Source organism: Apus apus, chromosome 10 (assembly GCF_020740795.1).
Source record: "Apus apus isolate bApuApu2 chromosome 10, bApuApu2.pri.cur, whole genome shotgun sequence".
Lineage (NCBI taxonomy): Eukaryota > Metazoa > Chordata > Aves > Apodiformes > Apodidae > Apus > Apus apus.
Window position 1 is genome coordinate 9,667,456 of NC_067291.1, and position 15,102 is coordinate 9,682,557.

Below are 15,102 nucleotides of genomic sequence, written 5' to 3' on the forward strand. Positions count from 1 at the left end.
GGGGCCGGTCGCTCCCGCAGCCTGAGGGGAGCGGCGCGGCGGGAGGTTTGAGAGGCGGGGAGGGGCGAGCCCGGGAGGGGCCAGCCCGGGGATGCGGTGCGCTCGGTGACGCCTGGAGGTGAGACGGCGGCCGGGGCGTCTCCTGGGGGCGGGAGGGAGGAGACAGAGGAGTCTTGGGGGGGATTTATCCCCTACCGCAGCGTCCCGGCCTCGAGGCGGGTCAGGGAGGCGTGTCCCCCGAATCAGGAGCGGTGAGTGTGCGGGAGGGCAGTGCCTCCCTGACGGGGAGTCCCCGGAGGGGCTGTGCGGGGCTGCCCTCCGCTGGCCAGGTGCGCTGCCCCGCCCGTCTGGCCTCTTGTCAGTTATATATAGCGCGGCTCAGGATGGTTTGGGGCTTTTTTTTTATATATATATATATATATATATGCATATATTTTTTTTCACTAAGAATCCCCACGCTTGGTTGTGTCTCAAAGAGCTCATGAAGCTCTCGGGAATCCCTGGGCAGCCTGGAGGGTTTGCTGAGTTACTGGCTGGAGAGCAGGACCGACACTGCCGGCCAGACCTGCTCGGTGCCGGTGAGACGTGAGTGGTGTCTCGGGGTGGTTGTAAATAACCATTTACAGGAGGTTGGTGAGAGCGTGGCCAGTACTTGACAGTAAAAGAACAGTAAGAGGAGGTGGGAGACTTATCTGTTTTCTTATGCTAGGTCAATATAGCAGGTTTGCAGCTGTAGTTCTGGCGACAATGAGTGAAGCTGTAAAGCTCGGTCTCCTTTGAAGTTTATGGCAGTTTTGCCTGAGTCAGAACTGCAAGGTTTATCTTGTCTTATCCAGCTTCTTACAAGTGTACACCTCTTACTGAATAAATTAGTTTACTTAGAATGTAGAGGTAAATGAAAGCATAACAAATTTACCTTTGAATGGGAAAAACGTTGTTATAACACTTCAGACTTTATTTACTCTGATGCTTGTTAAAGGCAATTTCTTCTTACAGGAAACAGTATCTCTAGCTGGGGTGAAAGGAGAAGAAAACATTTTCATCTTCGTTGACCTGGTTACATATGAAAACACTATGTAACATTCAGTGTGTCCGGTGGTTCTTACTATCCATAACTTTTTATTTTTGATAAGATTTTTTTCCACTGTATGCAACCAGACTTAGAGGCAAAAGCAATGTGGTGGTTTGTTTGTTTTAAAAACTAGTGGAACAAAGTCCAACTACTCTCTGAAAAGACCAGTGGCTTTTAAACTGTCACAGACAGACATAGTATTAAGTAGGGTGATAGGAGGACAGTATGATCTAAAGAAAAGCATTTTCCTTTCTTAGATGTAGTAAAGCTACCTGGCAAAAACTTTTAAGTGAAAGTAGATCAGCGGGATCAACCCAACCTTCCTGAGTAACGGACACGAGGGAGAGTTATGGTTTTCAGCCCAGTCCTGTTACCTAATTGGAGTAAGACTGGCAGTAACTCTTGGGCATGCCAGCTGTGAGGAGGACTTCCATCTTACTGCTTGGGTTGATGAGAAACTTTTCATGGTGTTTGACTTGTGTGGTGCTCTAATTCCACTCCGACTTTGCTGTGGGACAGAGGATGTGTGTTAGCCTGAAGCAGGTAAAGTTCCTCTTTACAGTAAAAATCATGCCAAATCATGGGCTTAACAGTAAATTTTTCTATTTTTGGCTGTGAAAATGGCCAGCTTGTAGTGTTTTGAGCAAGAATTGTTCTGCAAGTATCTATGGGTAAGGTCTTCTCATTCTTCCTGAAAAAAAAAAAAAAAATCATCTGAGTTTTGCTGACAGATTGTTTTATTTACCTTGATTGAGTCTTTCTTATCAGCGTCTCAAATACCTCACATTAAACTGCTTCTCAGAGCATATAACAGTGATTTCTACACCCAAGAGCATGAAACAATCTCTTTCTCATACATATAAAACTAATTCCAAACAATCTAAGGGGTGTTCATTCTCTTATTTTTTTTTCCTTGTTTCTTTGTGTAATTACTTTCCTTTTGTTTTAACCTTAAGAAAAGACACTTGCAATACCTCTGCTGGAGTCTGTTCTTTCAGGATTTCCTTGCTTTGGCTTGAAGTTAATTTGAGTTGTGGGAGGGGAAGTTCTATTACCTCAGGAGACTGGCAGCTGTATAGAACCAAAGGGTCTAATTAATATGTGCTAACAGGCTGCGGTTGGAGCTGCCTTAGGTGATGTTTTAACAAAGTGTTAGGAATGCTGAGGGTGCTTTACTCTTGGCTCAGGATGGATAAGATGACATGTAAAGACCTTGTCTTCATCACGTATGAGGATGACTACTGGTTTGTCTTCTGTTTCTCCCTCTACAGGGAAAGAAAAAAAAATCTATAGGTTTTTCAAGGTTGAGGCTTTAATGTGTTTTGTTGTTTTTTTTTTTTTTTTACTGCTTCCAAAAAGGGAGGCAAAAGAAAGGGTTCCACATTTAGAAAACAGACACTGAACTACACAAATGCCATGGAGAAATAAATTGTTTCCATTTGCTGTAGGAAGAGGTATTTTGACTTGGCAAAATAAGGTGGTATAATATAAAATAATCAGAAGAAAATACTATGTTTTGATATAGAAACCATGTTTACATATAAAATATCTAACTAACTTGTTTTCATTTTTCCTAGTAGTTAACAGTAAGAGTATTTTTGGCTTTTGGCAAAATGTGGGGTGCTTTACAGGAAAGGAGAAAATTCAAAAGACTGTACTCTGAAACTTGTGTAGAGAGGAAATCTTAAAACACATGCAAAAGAATTGTGCTGCACATAGCCTAGGGAAAGAAAGTAAGACTCTCAAGAGTCATCATGCAAGACAAATACCTATGCTGGACTGCCTTTTATTTCAAAGGTGAAATGCTGCATTCCAGCCCTGGTATCTTGAAACCTGAAGAACAGCACATTGTTTTGACCACTGTTTTCTGTGCTCCTGGGGGCCTTTACCTTTCCACAAGACACAGAGAGCTTCTGAGCACAACGCTTTTATGATGCTGTGAATATTTTCCTTATGATTCATGTCAATTCTTGACTAAATTGTATTTTTCCCTGAAGAAAAGCTACTTGCCTGTTTTTTCTCTAGAACTCAAATTCAGCTGTTAACTTAGCTTGGATAAAATTATGTTCTTTAATCCACAACTATCCATAATTAGGGGACTGGAACATCTTATGAGGAAAGGCTGAGAGACTTGAGACTCTTTAGTCTGGAAAAGAGAAAACTAAGAGGGGATCTTACAAATATTTATGAATATCTGAAGGGCAGATCTCAAGAGGATAGGGCAAGACTCTTTTCAGTGGTGACCAGCAACATGGTGAGGAGCAACAGGTACAAGCTGGAAAACAGGAAATTCCATCTGAACATGATGAAAACTTCTTTACTTTGAAGATGACAGAGCACTGGAACAGGCTGCCCAGAGAGGTTGTGGAGTCTCATTCTCTGGAGATATTCAAAACCCACCTGGATGCAATCCCATGCAACCTGCTCCAGCTGAACCTGCTTTAGCAGGGTCATTGGACTATGTGATCTCCAGAGGCACATTCTAACCTCTACCATTTAATGATTCTATAAGATGCAACACTTGTTCTCTGTTACTAATTTCTGAACTGTAATGTGGGGTTTTGTTCTACCTGTGTTATTACTGATAGAACAAGATTTCCCCCACAAGGATCTTAATTTGTAAACTGTTGTTCATTGTGTATTTTTGTTGAAGATCTTAAAGACATTCACCTGTGAAGGGTGGTAATTTCTGTAGTCCTGAAAATACCTTGCTACAGCACAGTTTTTGCTTGGATATTTTTAAAATACCATGTTCTTTGAAACTGTCAGTCTTGCTTTTCCAGAGGTATCTAAATGCTGAACACTTCTGGCCGTACACAGTTGCCTAAACATTTCTTCTGTCTGGCCCCTTAGTGTCCTGTGGTGTAATCATTTACACTTCCCATTTTAGAGAGAAAACCCCACAACCATAGAATTAAAAATTGCAACAAAAGTGGAACTTATCAAGTTTTTTCTAAATCACAATCAGGTACTTGTGGAGGAAGGAACTAATGATTTAAAAAGTCTAGTCAAGTAAATGGTGGGGTAGGGAAAATGACAGGGCCTCAGGTCCTCTGTGCTGTTTAAACTGACTTTTCCACAGCTAAGGAGAAGGCTATGCCTGGGAGTGCTGTCTCTTAATTTGCTTCAGAAGCTTCAAGGCTTTTATTTTCTTGCCAGTCTGTCTAATCATGATGGTGGTTGCAGACTGGTACAGTTTTTCTAGGGAGTGAGATAGGATTTTTCTAATAAATTAGAGTCATTTCATGATTGGTCAGTTGTAAGTGCTTAGATGCTAAGAAAGCAGGGACAGAAAAAACATGACATTGGACTTCAGTGATGTAGGATTAAGTATTAACTAGTTGTGTTGGCTGAATTTGTGTGCTCTTGGCTAAATGCATATGCTATACAGAAATTTAGTGAAGCTCTCAGTGAACAAACATATTTAGAATAATTTTCTTAATGTCTGGATCCTAATATTCAGCTGGATACACTGTTTTAATATTAGTACTTCAGATGGAAGAATTGATACTTTGTACTCTTGCAGGTCTGAACATCTGTATCTTGCCTTTCTGTATGTCTTTCAAGCATCTGGAAAATAGAATCTCTCCAGCAAAATCACAAACGAGCACTTGCAATTAATTCAAAGTACATGTTCTTTAACTTCCATTCTAAATATTGACTTAGTAGAATGATGACTTTTTTTTTGTCAAGTGTGTGCAAATAACTTTCCTGACATATAAGCAAGCATTCTGTGTCACACTGAGTGTTCTGATTGCACTAAGCATATAGGAAAGATGTTCTGGGAATTTCCCTGTGTCATTTTCCATTAAGAAAAAAAAAAAAAAGGCAAATAAATCCCAGATGCCTACTGAGTCATATTGTGCTGCAACAAAGATTTCAATTCTGCATGTCTCAAAGGCTGACATTTCTGTTCTTAAGGAGGCAATGAAAGGTGTTGCATGAGGTTATTACAGCACAGGCTCATACCACAAACTGGAAGACACCAGAAGATTCTTGTTATGAACTTCCGATTACAGTGTTTTCAGACACAGACCAGATCTTCAAGGCAAACCATTTTAAAAGCACCACAGGAACAATTCTGCAATGAAGGCTGAAGATGACTTGAATTACAAGCACTTCTGGGGAACTTAAGCCAAACTATTTTGGACTGATATTTGACAAGCTTGTCACCAGTTTGGGTTTGTGCTGCTTTCTCAGTAGCTCTTGTACTGTGTATTTCTTCAACTTTAAGGCACCTTGTTACTAATTCATTGTAACTTTCTAAGATAACTATTCTTTTTCTACTAAGAAAAAGAATCTGTGAGGGAGTAATTGTTCTTTTTGTTTTGTTTTGTTTTTTTCCTTTTGCTTTCCACATGGTACATTTCTTGAATTTCATTGACACTTATTTCAACTATCTTTAAAACAACATGTGCATGTTACAGGCTGTGTCATTTTTCCTGACATGTTTTCTACAGGCACCTGAATGTATCGTAAACCAACATATTCTTAAGAGTCACTGGCTTCTGGTAAGACCTTAAGTAAACTACCTTAAGCCTATCATAATATCTGTGCTTCAACAGATTTTTGACATGGGTTTTTAAGTTGTAAGTAAAAGCAACCAAGCTCTTATAGCTGTCACCTTTGCTTCTTTTGAACTGCAAATGCAAATAAAGTATGTAATTATTTATGGGTTTAGCTGTTGAAAGTTGCTATTAACCTCTTTCTGTTTGCAATATTAAACCAAATAAACACTGTTTTTCAATCCAAAGGTATACTTGCATTGGGTGAGGAAGAGGAGTGGAAACAGTACCCACACTTTAATTTTTGTTCTTTATTTGCTCAGCATAGCCTCTGAAGAGCATATGTGAGCAAGAGCTCCCATAGAGTACCTAGCTAGTTCTTTCAGATTGTCTTCTGTAACATCCTGCTACTTCCTTGACTATACAGGAAACACATTTTGAAAAGAGGTGCATAAAATAAGACTGTGTTTGCCTCTTGTGCAATGTGTCACAGTTCAGTGCAACTGATGTACTTTGTACCAATTATTGGGGTCTAATTTTGTTGGGTAATATTTTGAGGGTCTAGTTGTTACCTCTTCAGTACTAATGTTTATAGTGTGAACTTCAAGACCTTGTTGACTCTCAAGCTGCAGGAGGGGAGATTTAGGTTAAATATTAGGAAGACATTTTTTAGTGTGAGGGTGGTGAGACACTGGAACAGTTTGTCCAGGGGAGTTGTGGCTGCCCCATCCCTGGAAGTGTTGAAGGGCAGGTTGGATGGGGCTTGGAGCAACCTGGTCTAGTGCAAGGTGTCCCTGCCCATGCAGGGGGGTTGGAACTAATTATCTTTAAGGTCCCTTCCAGCCTAAACGGTTAATTGCTAATTAACCAAATGGAATTTTCTTGTATTGAGGACAACAGTGTAATGTAGCTATATGGGCTGTGGGTTAGTCTGTACAAATATTTACTGTGGGGGGTAATTTTGGGACCACAAGCATTTAATTTGCTTTATGCATTTCCACTGAGCCTGTCAGGATAGATATGAATAATTTGAAGTGAAATAGTTATCAATATTCCTTCTTACTAACATAACTCTGAGGCATCTCTCACCAACTCTGCTTAGTGATGAAGTTTATTTTTAAAACCTGGGAGAGGTTCTCATGTCTAACTGACTTTTAAAAAGCTGGGGATATAGAACAGAGCACATATTTAGTAATAACTGGGACTGTAAAAGAGTCTGATAGTCTTCCTTCCCCCATATCAATCTGAGTAAAAAGTTGAAAATACGAAATCTGCTGTGAAAATGGCAAGTAAATTTAATATTTTAAGGATTTTTAAAATATTTTTTTAAAATGTCTCCAATTTGGCTGCCTTGCAAAGAACTGATACACTTCAGCTTAAAACTGAAGTCATTGACATCAGTTCCACTGAGTATTTAGTTGATTTTTCAGTGGTTTTAAAACAATCTTAGTGAAGTAAACTTTAGGAGGTAGTAAGCAACAGTAACACCAATCAGCAGTCTTTCAGTAAGTTAAACTTGAGTTAATGGCATTTTCTTAAGGAAATGTGGAATTACAAATTTTTAGCATTTTTTAGATAAAATATCCTGTATTCAGTGTCAATTGTAAATTGCCTTGTTAGGAAAGTGACTGATATATTTGTTTGATGTTTGACTCAATGATTTCTGAAAAATGGAACTTTTAGACACTAACTCTGTACACTGAAGTGATAAGTGGGCAGTTTACTAAGAGCACTTAGAGACTTAGAAAAGTAGACTGGTATTTTACTTTTCTTTGGTCTTTTGACAGTGAACATCTAAGATCTTTGTTAAAGGTCCTGGGGATCTTCTCACTGAAGTTGGTATCTTGATTTATATTGTTTCTGTGGTTTGTGTTTGCTTTTTTTCAAAGTACTAAAAAGCCCTGGAAGTGGGACCTCAATATATCCATTCTCAGTGAGCCTGTCTAGTTGTGGGGTATTTTATCTAGAACTGTTGCTATCCAAATTTCTTTTTGGAAAGGCAGGGGTTTGTTTTCTTTCTTGGGGAACTTATTGAGCCATAACTGCTGTGGATTTCATAGAGGATGCTTTAACAGCTGCTCAGAATTTGTGTCTACAGAAGAGCATTTGAAAATTTCTTGCAGCAATACATGAAGTGAGTTAATATTTAAGGTATATGTGCTATATATTTGTGAATTCTGGAAGTGACATCTAAGGAACATATTTCATGAGCAAAGTGCTATCTTTGTATTCAGTTGCTAAAATAAATCATGTGTCATGTCAGGTTTCAGTGGGCTTAAGGACCACACACAATCTGTGAAGCTCTATGGACTTCATAGATGTGAACTGGTGATTGACTTACTCTCTTGTGGGATTTGTATTACTCATAATAATAAAAACCAAGTCACTGTTAACAGTAAACTAAATTTGTTTCACAGAAGATTTTACAAAGTTTCCAGAACATACAAAGAACAATCCAGTTGTTGATGAGGAATGTGTGGATTTTACTTTAGTCTCTAAACTTACCTGCAGAATGTTGCCATATGTGTTAAAGTGACATTTGCTTGACTCCTTAGCTAGTACTGAGAATTTCTAGGATTATTTTGAGACGTGAAACGTGTGTTCTGATCTTGCAGACAATTCTGAGATTGTAATAAAGATGTATGCTTATGAAAACATCCTCTTGGTTCCTGCAACTGCAAACAGGATATGAGAAATGAACTGAATGCTCACTATGATTTATTATGCTATGCAATGGATTCACTGGAAGTGCACTCTGGCTATCCAGTCGTATTACCTTAAATTAAGTAAATATAAAAGGTGAAGTTTGAGCTTAAGTAAACAGTTTTTCCCAGTGACTTGGTTGGAAGAGTTTTCTTTAATTTGTGTATATTTCTTTTGGGTTTTATTGTGCTTTCTTAGCTTGTGTCAGTGTCATCCCCCCACCCCACCCCCCAAAGTTTCTGCTTTTCTTGTCATTTTTTCCCCCCTCCCTCTCCCCAAACTCTTGAATTCCCTAGCTCAATCAAAGGCTGAAGTTCCTTGTACTTATTACGGAAAATCTTGAATTTTTTATAGGGTAAAGAAGAGACTTTAGGCCACCACCGATGGTAAAACAGCAGTGAGATACTGACTGTTCTGTCTTGATTCGCACTGAAGGAAAAGGGATGGCAGTACCTCCATTTCAGGAAGGAAGTGAGGGTGTTAAAGGGAAAGTTGATGTCACAAGTTTTTATGGCAGGTCAGTAAGAAGGGGTCTGAGGAGGTGACAGGCTATGAACAGGCTTCATTTGATCCATTGCTCATGTAACAATCTCACAGAAAAGGGCTTTTCTAGTGCTACCAGCCAAATGCATGTGGAAGCTGGTCTCTTGACCTGTCTTTGGTTCAGTTTCTTTTGGCTAATTTGGGATGGGTGAATTTGGGTTATCTGCTTTTGCCTGAAAAACACAGGGAGATGTTAATTTTGTAGTTGTTGAAAGAGTAATGAAAAAACTTGTACACAATAAATGGAGAAGCTAATATTTAGCACTCATTACCATTGGGTTGTGTGGCATGTGCTGCATTCCTCTGACAGGTCAGCATTGCACACATGTACAGGAGTAAATGGGTTAAATTATGGTGATATTTGCCAGCAGCGTGATATGGAAATGCTGCCCACTGCATCACACAGATCTGCTACCATCTGTTCAAAAAAGGTTTGCTGCCTTGATAGGAGCAGAAAATGGTATAATTTTCCTTATGTTAAAGCTTGTGGAAAATCTTGCTTTTTTTTTTTTTTCCTGGTTGTTTATTTTCTCTGAATTCAGCTCAACTCTGAATATTTTATTCTGAATATTTTGAAATTTCCATGGATATTATAAATTTAAGTAAAGGAGCCTTAGTTAAATGAATATTTTCTCCTGTATCTGATCAACATCCGTTTTTTTGTTTTGCTTTACTGTTCCAGCAAATACATAAACCCAATAATTATGGTCACAGAACAAGCAGTCTGTTACTTGGATCATGTAGTATTTTTTATATCTTACTGATTGTGTACCCAAAAGGGATAATTTCACATTGACCTTGTTGTCATAATTAGCAGACAGTCTCTATTTTGATTTTTAGAGTTAAGCAGATCAAATAGAACAATCACAGCCGCTGCCACGTTAGTTACTGATGAAGGTTTGCCATTATTCTTGGACAAATAACCTATTTAAAACAATTATATATTTGGTACAGACTGTGCAGGCTGTAGAGTGGTCTGTTTGTATAGGATCTCAGACTGCCAGTCTTTACTATCAGATACTATATTGTAAGATAAAGTCAGCTGGTCTTAAATACAAGTTTTTATTAAGAGGTCCAGCTGTGTAATAGCAAGTATGAGTAGGAACATTCAGCATCTTCAACTGTTTTCCCCTCTGCAAATAGCTGTTTGGACACCAGCTGTGCTGTATTACTGAGCTATACTAAAAGATCTGATGTACAGCATATGGGATCTGTAAGCACTATATTCTGATGTTGAAATGGTCTCAATATTTTTTTCTGTCCCAACACCTCTTTGTGCCTCATTAACCTTTTCTGGAGTCGTCACCTTTCACTTAACTGAAGAATCTGTTAGTGTTTACTGGTGATGCTAACAGCAGTTGCTACCTCTCACCTTCTGCCTCTTCCCTCTGGAGATCCCTGGAGCAGTAGACATCCAGGCTGAACTTCTGTGTTTTCCAGCTGCTTTTTAGCAGTAGCACCACAGCACATTGCAGCTGTGGCTGTGACTACTGGGTTAGGTCATCCTGGAGCTTGGCTTGCTTTGCATCAAAGAACCAAAGTAATGCTGGTATGCTCAAGAGCAGCCAACTGCTCTCCATTTCCTTCTTGAACTGGGCTCGGTGCCAGCACAAAGATTAATTATTCCCACTACATCTTGGCCCTAAACAAATAAATAAATTAAACACAGCACAGAGGAGATGCCTGGGAGAAAAGGTTCAACATTGCAAATGACTGTGCTATTTGGTCCTGCCACGACCTAGAAATGCAGTAGATATAAATCAGCTACTCTTGCAATCTAGTTATATAGTAATTTGTTAGGGTTTACACATTTATATTAGATGCTTGCATGCTTAGATCTCTTTCCATTGGGAAAAGAGGTGAGAGGGTTTATGTATTTTGCTATATAGAGCCCAAAGTCCTAAAGGAATTATCCTGCTATATGCACATATATGCAGGTAAGACATATGCAGTATATGTAAATTGTCAATGCAGTTAAAAAAACTTATCTACAATATGGTTCCATTTCTAAACTTTGGTTTCTTCGCTGCTCCAGCTTCCAGAGAATGATTGAATATTGCTGCCTTTTTCTCCTGTTTTTAGCTGAGATAAACTGAGCAGATGGGAGTAGGAGAAAAGATGACAAGCCAGCACAGACAGTGTGATTAATTTGTTGTGTTTTGCAGCTTCTGTTTTGTTTTGTTTTTAATTTGGGAGGACAGCATGCTTACTTCAGAAAAGGCAGCAAAAAATATACAAGTAGGTTTTGAGTGTTTTTTGTCCATGTGTCAAAAATGTCTTCAGTTACAACCTGGATGTGGTAGGAAGGGAAACAAAAGTGCTGTTATATTTAGAAGGGGTTTCATCCATAAGGTAATATGACCACCAGCGTTTCAGAACTCTGCCAGATGGTGTTAGATGTGAGAAAGTTCTATGATTCATTTGGTGAAATGTTTGTCATGGCAACTCAGAAGATTCAGACTTGTTGGTTCAGCCAATGGTAGGAACCACCATTGGTCTTACCAGATGTGACACTGGACATAACAGAAACTTCTCATGATGTTGCTTTTCAGCCTGGTTACTTTGCTCAGTGAGATGCAATTGTAAATTATTTTTGCTTGTAGTTCCATCTCAGGGTTCAGAAAACCTAAAATTTGCTATTTCAAAAACCTGAAATATCTACTAAAAATATTAAAATTATTCACTAAATTTTCCTGATCAAAAAATAATTGAGTTTTCACTTTCATTAAATTCTCTCCTCCCATTTTGGAACAAATGGTAGGAGGAGTAGTCTAGGAATGGGATATCTAGTTAAGGAATGAAAAAGAGGTGAGGCTGGAACAATGCTGGGTTTGTTGCTTCAAATAACTCACTGGGAACAAGATCTGCAAGGTGGTATTCTGGTGATACATGCTGGCCAAACGAATATACCATTTTATAATTTTGTTCTCAGTTATGCTGTTCTCAAATGTTTACTGTTCAGTTTATAGTTTAGTGCCCAAAGTTCCAAGCAGTCACTCCTTGCTAATAATTAGCAGGTAGAAATACTGCAAAATACTCCAGAATAATTTCCCAAGGAATAGTCTGGTAGCTGCCCTAGAAAAATGACTAATCATCCTCAGAGGCAACATCACATAACATTGTACTTTCCAGGCAGGACATAAACTGAAATAATGGATGCCTAGAGAGACACAACAGAAAACTTTCAGACTTTTTATGAGCTTTTATAAGTGTAAGAAAATATCTCTAGGGACATAGTTGGCAAACCAACTCCCCTCCCACCCGCAAAACTGAGAGTAGGAAAAACATGTAATATCCAAGGCTATAGCAATTTGTGTAGTCAGAATCACCTGTTTAGGAATAGGGCTTCCTATGTCAATAAGTGATTATGGGAGAATTTTGTCTTCCTCAGTCTCAAGAGAGAGACAAGATCTTCAGCTTTCTGTACTGGTGTGAGTCAGGCTTTTAGCTCTGTTTTTTTCCAGAAGTATTTATTTGCTGTAGTGGAATTGACAAATGCCAGATAACCTTCAGTTATGAAGTAATCTTTCTGATTCCAGAATATCTTTCTTGATACTCTAATCAAGAAAATGTATTTAAAAAGAGCCTGTGCCAAAGAGATATTACCTGCTTACATCATTTCAGGATAATTCTCCATCTCATTAAAATGCCATCCAAATCTGTCTCTCTTTCATTCATACATATACATCCCTTTTAATATAAACATAAAATACATATTTTAACATCTAATGAAAAATGTAAGTATGAAGAAAAATTGCATGATAACGGCTAGCTATTCCATGTTTCATTTTGACCAGGCCTGTTCTGTTCATGTTGTCTTGCCGGGTTTCTCAGAGTGACACTTACTGAAGGTTAAAGTTGCATAGCACTGGGGAAGTGGGAGCAGTATCAGACATATATCATGTATATATGCATTACATAGGTATTTTCTATGTATGAACCTATAGAGTTGCATATTAAATGATATTTGATGTTAAAATTCAATCACAGAATAGTTGAGGAAAGGGAAACAATCATCCTATACCAATCAGCATACAGTTTTAATAAAGGGAACCCTTTATTAGGAAATACATTGTGAGTTTGGAATCATACATGAAAAACTGAACCACTGGTGATGGTATAAACATTTATGCTGAGGTGTACTGTTCTTGACATAACATTTTTGTATTCCTTACATGTAATGTATTTTAGCAACATTAAAAAAAAAAAAAGGTGGAAAATTCATTATTCTTGAATAATCAGTTTTCAAGAATCAAGGAAATGGGTAGTGCTCTACTTCTTACTGACTAAAATATCAAAGAGAATAAAAACTAGAATTACTAATGAGGAAATAAAGTTCTTAAACTGCAAGGATAAACTTGATCCTCAAAAGAATTATTTAGATATTGCACTCAGAAAGCTGAACATTGAGTATTGTTATACTTTGGCAGAAACTATATACTATTTTATAATGAAAGCATTTTTTAAAGGTACATTTTTTGTCTCAAATAATTTTGTTTGTACATCTTTTGTTGGTAAATGATTAGAAGGCTGATAGCCTGACACTTGACAAACCCCTTCCCTAAATCTTATTAAAGAAAATCCTTTTAATTAATATGCTGTATTCATTTTGAAATAGAGCACTGCATTTGGAAAGTTAATTTACTGGCAGCAATAAAAACACTAGTTAATAGAATCTTACCTCAAAATCTCTCACACAGGCATACAAAGCACACTGAAAAGTTCTAGTCAGTGCTGGATTTTGGTATCAGTTCATAAAAAAAATTATAACAAAGGATTTGTTGATTTTTACCATAGGAGCACATTGATTTTTTGTTCTGTTTGACACCAGCTAATCAGCTGGGTCTGTTCTGAGTACGACTGAACGACTGCATAGAAACAGTTGCTTTCATGTATTGTTATTCTATGGCATGATTTCGTTGCTTGCTAAATTGAATCCTAATCAGATAGAGTTGAGGCAGAGTTAGTATTGATTTTTGGAAAAACACACAAAAGTCCTGAGATTCCGTACTCCTGTTTATTAATCTGTTTAAATTTAATGCTGGTCCTAAATATGTGAGTATTTTATAAAGGCTTGGGGATTGCCAAGGCATGCTGAAATATTTCCCCGTGAAAATACATGTAAAATGCAGTAACTCGCTGTATTTTTAATAGAACATTAGTGACACCCAGTGGTTGCATTTGGTTATGGACTAAGATACTTAAAGCCTTTTTTCCATGTTAAAACTGGAGCTCAGAGAACCCATGGAAAAACTGTTCGAGGTCCATGTTTCATTGTCAGGTATTTATTCTGTCTGTAATTTAGGCTTAAAAGTTTGAATTAGCTTAAGTAAAGGGAATGGAGAAAAAAAAAACACTTCAAACTTGTTTTGAAATAGTTCTTACTTCATCACAGACTTAAAGACACTGGCAAAGTGCTCTTGTGCTGTAAGGAATGCACTCCTTTTTCTTCTTTCTTTCTCTTCTCTGCCTCCACTCTGTATTTCATATTTTAAAATAGTACAATGTATGAGCATATGATTTATTCCTCTCTTCTGCCATGGCTTAGATAGATCTGTACAGGAAGCTGAATTTACTATTTTACACGACTTTCATTTCCCTTTTGTATCTTGCTTGTTTTGCTAGGACTTCCTTTACTGTTTTGCAAAAAAAAAAAAAGTAGTAATTGGTTAATGTTTGCAAGGTGTTTTGAAATTATGGGTTGTAAACTATTTCTCTCAGTGCGTCAACTGTTGCCTTGTTCACAAGCACAATGTGCTGCTCAAGTCAGTGAGAGCTTTGTCCTAAGAAGTTCCTTAGATTGAATTTTTTTTCTTACAGTCTGTAGGCAGAGGTCTGAGCATTTGTCTAAAAACTTAGACTTGAAAATAAGTCTCCTAAATGTGGATGATACCAAGGGTAGCAATCCCAGCAGAGGATAAGAGAAGGCTTAGACAGCAAGGAAAAGATGAACTGAGAGGCAGGGGAAAGGTAATCTAAGGAGTATAAAAACTTAGCTATGAATGTATCTCCATACAGCTAGAGGATATGTTAACTTTAAGCTTCATCATGAGGACTTCAATTCAGTTCCTTACTTGTACATATACCTGGGCAAGTCATATAGTTCTAAGTATGTCCAGTATTCATCTGCAAAATGGCGATATCAGTGTGTCCCTATTTTTGAGAAGAAATATTCTAAACATACTAATGACAGTATTTTTAATGGGAGATAGTCCAGTGCAGGATGCAGGTGCTTGCATTAGAGGACCTAAGTTATACGTTCTCTCACAGTGAGAAAGG